A 6,914-nucleotide genomic window follows, 5' to 3' on the forward strand; every position below is an offset into this window, starting at 1 on the left:
GTGTAGCTAAGTCTGAGTTCCACCCCAGGCCTGAATGGAGGGTCACAGTGCCACTGTGGCTTTATTTCCACTCCTGACTGGGGGATACCGTTGTGGTCTCATCTCTGACTCATGCCTGGGTTCTTCATTGGCTGAGAGAGAATTGCCTCAGAGGACACTTAGCTCACTGTTCACTGATGTTTGGATTTGAAGGTTCAGTACTTACCCACCTCACCCCCTGGTCTGTTCTGCTTGCAGGTGGATATTGGTGCTGGAAGTTTCACTCGTTGGCTTTGAGGGAGATTAAGACTCCTTTTCATTCAGTTGTGGGTTTTTTTTTTTATTTTTAGGGGAGAGGGGCAAAGGGAGAGAGAGAGAATGAGAGAGAGAGAGAGAGAGAGAGAGAGAGAGAGAGAGAATCTTAGGCAGGCTCCATGCTAAGCATGGAGCCTGATGCAGGGCTCAATCCCACGACCCTGAGATCATGACCTGAGCTGAAATCAAGAGTCAAATGCTCAACCATCTGAGCCACCGAGGCATCTCAATGGTGCCTTTTTAATATAGAAAATTCAGGGCACCTGGGCGGCTCAGTTGGTTAAGTGTCTGACTCTTGCTTTTGGCTCAGGTCATGATCTCATGGTTCATGAGATCAAGCCCCATGTTGGTCTCTGCATTGAAAGGAGGGAGCCTGCTTAGGATTCTCTCTCTGTCCCTCTGTGTCCCCCTCCCCTGCTCGCTCGCTCTCTCTCTCTCAAAATAAATAAACTTAAAAATATATAGAGAAAATTATATAAGCAGTAAAACATTAAGGAGAGAATCCCCAAACACGTTATTAAACTGAAGTCTAGTCACAAATCACTGCTTATTCTAACCCTCATTTATTTAAAACCAGATTTGTGTCAAAGTCTTTCCAGAGACGTTTTTACAGTTCCAATCCTTCAGGCTTGGGACAACTGATGCTTCCTTCTTCTTATTGCTTATTGCTTCCTTCTGCCTGCCCAGTTTCTACAGCTCCAAAGCCAGAGAGTAGCATGCCTTGACCATCTTCCGCTTGCTCTGAGAATTCCTGTCAGCACTGGATTCCATCGTTAAAAAAAAAAAAAAAGGAATTATATATGAAACTTCTGCAAAAATACATGCTTATTCAATATAATGTATGGTTATTAACAGAAGCTTTTAGCATAACAGAAACACCACAGACTTTGGAATCAGGCCTGGGACCAAATCCTGAGTCCATCAACATGGGATCTTCTGAATTGGAGAGCAACACCTGTCTAGATGCAATGTTCCGTTTTCCTATTCCTTGACTGTTATTAGTCTAATCTCCCTAGCCTAGATCTTCTCAGTTTTAAGGGAAATACTTCGGGGCACCTGAGTGGCTCAGCTCGTTGAGCATCTGACTTCGGCTCACGAAGTCTGACTTGCATCTCACGGTTTGTGAGTTCGAGCCCGGCGTCGGGCTCTGGGCTGACAGCTCAGAGCCTGGAGCCTGCTTCGGATTCCGTGTCTCCTTCTCTCTCTGCCCATCCCCTGCTTGTGCTCTGTCTCTCTGTCTCTCAAAAATAAATAACTGTAAGGGACATACTTCTAAATCCTTACAGTTCTTGTAAAACCATTCCCAGGGCTCAGCCTAGTCTTTCTGTGAAATGAGGCTAAAATCTCTCACCCAGAATGATTGTGAAGATGGGATGAGGTAGCAAACCCCACAGAAAAGGCCTATGTAGAGAAAGACACTATTGGTGCTAGTATCCTTCCCTTCACTCCCCGTGTCTTTTCATTTGTTATTGAGGAATAACGTTTATGCTGAAAAGTGCACATGGATTGGAGTGTGAATTTCCACAAACAGCACAGACCTATGCAACCAACCCGCAGGTCAAGAAATCACAGACTCCAAGGAGCTCCCCGGAGCCCCTTCCCTTCCCTATTTTCATAGTTTGGGGACTAATGACATTGTCATCCATAGGAGAGAAGCTGCCCTAAGGATTTTCTCCAAAACCTTGTGTGTACCAGCAAAAACCAGCGAAGTTCTCAGAAGGTGGTAATGTATTGCCTTGTAATGGGTTTCTCCTCAGGATATCCAAGTGGACAGAGAGTTTGATGACCTCGCTATCTCAGTGAAGGTAATTCTTCCAGCACTTTATATCAAGACTGCTGCCCACAGAGTGGAGTACAAAAGACTTGCCTCCAGTCTACACCCCGTCCCTACTGGCGTCTGTCCCTAAGTGACTGTGGTATGTGGCTTCCTCTCACATTGGCCACTTCAACTTCCATGTGGAGAGTTCTTGGCCTCATGATGCTTTATTATCACTTGAGTCTGCAGTGAGTCCCCATGTCAGCTGGGTGGTAAGTCCTGTGGAGCCTGTCTTCATGATGATTCAGACACTTGTACCCTCCTCTCCATCCCATGGCCTCTGTTAACGCAGAGCATTAATGCAGCCTTCCTTTGCTCACGCTAATTTCCGTAACATGAACTTGTGCTGTGTGCTACATGTTGAGCTGGGTATGGGGTCAAAGATCTCCAAAGTTCCTGCCTTGGTGACTTCAAGAGACCATGAAAATATAAGGTGGTGTGTGACTGGCATTCCCAAACTCAACTTGCCAGAGCGCAAACTGACACAAGGTTTTTGGAAGGTTTTATGTACCAAGAGCCTTAAAACTGCCTATGCCCTTTGATTCAATGGTCTGACTAATCTGCTCTTCAGAAATAACCAGAGGTGCATAAAAATATTGATGCCCAGGGGTGCCTCAGTGGCTCAGTAGGTTCATGTGTTCGAGCCCCGCATCGGGCTCTGTGCTAAAAGCTCAGAGCCTGGAGCCTGCTTCAGATTCTGTGTCTCCCTCCCTCTCTGCTCCTCCCTCACTCGTGCTCTCTCTCTCTCTCACACAAAAATAAATAAATATTTTTAAAAGTTTCACAAAAAAATATTGATGCCCAAAAATGCTCACTGAAAGGCTGTTTATAATATGAAAATTGGAAATAATCTAGATGCCCAATAACAGGGGACTGATTAACTAAGAATTGGAACTCTGCAAATATTAAAAGCCAAGTGTTCAAAGAACATTGAACAATTTAACAGTTTATGAAAAAGCACATGGTTAATGTTAAGTGAGAAAGTCAGGATTGAAAAAAAATCACATGGTTTGTCTGGCAATTCCTTAAAAGGTTGAACCTGTAGTTTATCACAGACCCAGCAATTCGTGTCATAGAGAAATGAAAACATGTGTTCACAGCAGCTTTATTCATAATATCCACAAAGTACAAATGTCCACCAACTGATGAATGGGTAAATAAAATATGGTATAGGGGCACCTGGGTGGCTCAGTCAGTTGAGCAACTGCCTTTTGATTTCGGCTTAGGTCATGAGCTCACGAACCTGGGGATGGAGCCCTGCATCAGGCTCTGTGCTGTGCGTTGGTGGAGCAGAGCCTGCCTCGGAGTCTCTCTCTCCCTCTCTCCCTTGCTCTTTCTTTCTCTCAAAATGAATAAAATAAACATTAAAAAATAAAATAAAAATGGTATGCCCATACAATGGAATATTATTTGGCCATAAAAAGAAATGAAATTTGAGGTGATGATAGCATTCTAAACTTGCTTGTGGTAATGGCTGCACAACTCTGTGAATATACCAAAAGTAACTGGACATTTTAAATAGACGAATTGTAGAGTATGTGAACTGTATCTCAATAAAGCTGTTTACAAGAAACAGGAGTGAAGGATCATGCAACCACAGGAATGTATCATGTAACAGGAGGAATGTGTCATGCTACAACATGAATGAACCTTGAAAACATGATGCTGTGAAAGAAGCCATTCACAAAAGACCACATATTGTATGATTCTGTTTATAGGAAATGTCCAGAATAGGTAAATCTACCAAGACAGAAAGTAGATCAGAAGTTGCCTAGGGCTGGGGCGCCTGTGTGGCTCAGTGGGTCGAACATCTGACTCTTGATTTCAGCTGATTGTGATCCCAGGGGATTGAGTCCTGTGTCCTGTGTCTGCATGCTGAGCATGGAGCCTTCTTGGTATTCTCTCACTCACTTGCTCTGCTCCTGCTCTCTCTCTCTCTCTCTCTCTCTCTCTCTCTGTCTGTCTCTCAAATAAAATTTAAAAGAAGTTGCCTAGGGCTAGGGAGATGGGAGGGACTGGAGGTTGGCAGCAAAAGAGCATGGGTTTCTTTGGAGATGATAAAAATGTTCTAAAATGGATTGTGAAGGGGCACCTGGGTGGCTCAGTCAGTTATGCATCCAACTCTTGATTTTGGCTCAGGTCGTGATCTCACGGTTTGTGGGTTTGAGCCCTGCTTCAGGCTCCCCGCTTACAGTGTGAAGCCTGCTTGTGATTCTCTCTCTCTCTCTCTCTCTCTCTCTCTCTCTCTCTCTCCACCCCTCCACCACTCATGCTCTCTCCAAATAAATAAATAAACTTAAACAAATAAGTCAACTACTCTAACTTTTCAAATGGATTGTGGTGATAGTTGCACAACTCTGTGAATATACTGCAAACCACTGGATTGTACACCAGTTTAAATGGGTGAGTTGTGGGGCACCTGGCTGGCTCAGTTGGTAGAGCATGTGATTTGATTTCAGGGTTGTGGGTTTGAGCCCCACATTGGGTGTAGAGATTGCTTACAAACAAAAAAACATATTTTTTAAAAAATGAGTGAATTGTATGGTATGTGGATTATATCTCAAGAAAGTTGTTACTAAACAAAAAATCATATTGTTGGATCCAATTTTGTAAAACCCATGTATAAGTATATACACAGGGGAAAAAAAACTAAGAACACCTTGACATATTAATAATGTTTAGCTATAAGGTGTGGGTTTGGGGATGATTTTTATTTTCCTTATGTTATTCTTCATTTCCTACACTTTCTACTCTGAGTATGTGTTACTTTTAAAACCAGAAAAAATAAATAGTACTTTAAAATGTGATACAGGCTACAATTCAGTTATGTATGTGGAATGATTGGAGCCGTGAGGGTGGAGGAGGGTGCTATAGACTGAATTGGGTCCCCCTGCCAAATTCCTACGTTGAAGCCCTAACCCCCAATGCGACTGTATTTGGAAATAGGAGGCAATTAAGGTTACATGAGGTCATAAAGGTGGGACCCTGATCTGATAGGATTAGTGTCCTTGTAAGAAGAGACACCGAGAGCTTGCTCTCTCCTCCCACCCCTATAGGCAGACACAGCAAGAAGGGAGCCTTCTGCAATCAGGAAGAGAGCCCTCGTAGAAACCAACCCTTCCAGAACTTGACCTTGCATTACTCTCCTAGCCTTTAGAACCGCCAGAAAATAAACTTCCGTTACTTATGCTACCCAGTCCATGGTGTTCTGTTATGGCAGGTGACCTAAGATAGAAGGATTCACTCTCTTGGAGGGAAGAAGCAGGGAGGGTTTCTCCTGGTTTCCCTGGCTCTCCGTTGACCTCCTTCCATCTCCCTCCTCCCTGCTGCCAAAGCTATCTTTCTTTCAACGTTTATTTATTTTGGGGACAGAGAGAGACAGAGCATGAACGGGGAGGGGCAGAGAGAGAGGGAGACACAGAATCGGAAACAGGCTCCAGGCTCCGAGCCATCAGCCCAGAGCCTGAAGCGGGGCTCGAACTCACGGACCGCGAGATCGTGACCTGGCTGAAGTCCGACGCTTAACCGACTCTGCCACCCAGGCGCCCCCAAAGCTATCTTTCTAAGGGCCGACCTAATCATACTCTCCAAATGTTCCCAAGGCCTACAGAAAAAGTCCAGCTCCTCTACCTGCTGTGTGCCCCTGCAGGGGCAGAGTTCCCCGCTCTTCTGTAAGAAGTTAAGGGTCTGCTCCAACATGCTCTAGGGAATCACCAGAAAGGATGTTGCATTCTGGTGATAAGTTTGGGGTTATGCCAGAATTCCTTTTACCCTGCTTTTCTCAGAAATAAATACACAGTGGATCCCAAAGAAATTTAAGTCAGTCTTTACAGAATGGAAGAATCAGGTGATTGTACCAAAGTTCCCCCAAATGGACACTGCACTCTAACCCAGCCTTGGCGGGGGGAGCCTGGGGTATAGCCTCCAACTCCCTTGTCCCCAGAAACTCAGAAATCCCCAGATTAAAGAAGTAATCAAATCCTGCCTGGTTCCTGGGCGCTGGATGGCAAAGGCCTTTCTGCACCGGAGAAAGGGTGGACAAGAAAGCCGGGTGCAGATTTTGGGTATGAAGCTGGCATCCATCTTGTTGGTTGTTAGTCTATCTCAAGTCTCTTGAGATAGAACACACCTCCGTGGACCAGATGAAGCCACTTGAAGTAACAAAGTAACATCTGTGAACATGACTTCATGAGCCTCCAATCAACAGCGTCCACCTTCTCAGGAGACCCCCCCCCCCCGGGCCCCCGGCCTGCCCCCAACTTTCCCCGTAAAACCCCTCGTTTATAAGCCATCAGGAAGTTCGGGACGTTGAACACTGGTTTTACGTTCTCCTGGGTGGTGCCACACCAACGAATAGCCTATCTTCAAGGCAAAAACTTGGTGCAAGTCTTTTATTGGCTTGCGAAGCACGGGAGAGCAGCTCTCCTTTGCATTGGTTACAGGTAGATGGTGGGCAGGCCTTGAGAGGGTGTCTCGTTTGCAAAGACCGGAATCACGAGCAGACAGGTGAGTGGGCCTGGGCCTCCAAGCAAGAAGGCAGCACAAGCTTGACGTGAAGCCACGCGCACATTGAGGGCTTACGTGCACGAAAATGTGCTACGTCCCACGCAGAGAAAACCGTGACCACTCCCACCTAACATCCGAGGATGCATCAGAATGCTCGGCTTTGGCTAGGCCACAGCCTTCCCGCCAAAGCCATATCCAATCAGAAAGCACCATACTCCGCAAGTCAAGTAACGTCCAATCAGAAGCGGGATTCCAGGCCTAGGTCCGCCCCGAGGCACTGAGGACCAATGGGCACCTG

Source organism: Prionailurus bengalensis, chromosome D3, assembly GCF_016509475.1.
Source record: "Prionailurus bengalensis isolate Pbe53 chromosome D3, Fcat_Pben_1.1_paternal_pri, whole genome shotgun sequence".
Taxonomy (NCBI): domain Eukaryota; kingdom Metazoa; phylum Chordata; class Mammalia; order Carnivora; family Felidae; genus Prionailurus; species Prionailurus bengalensis.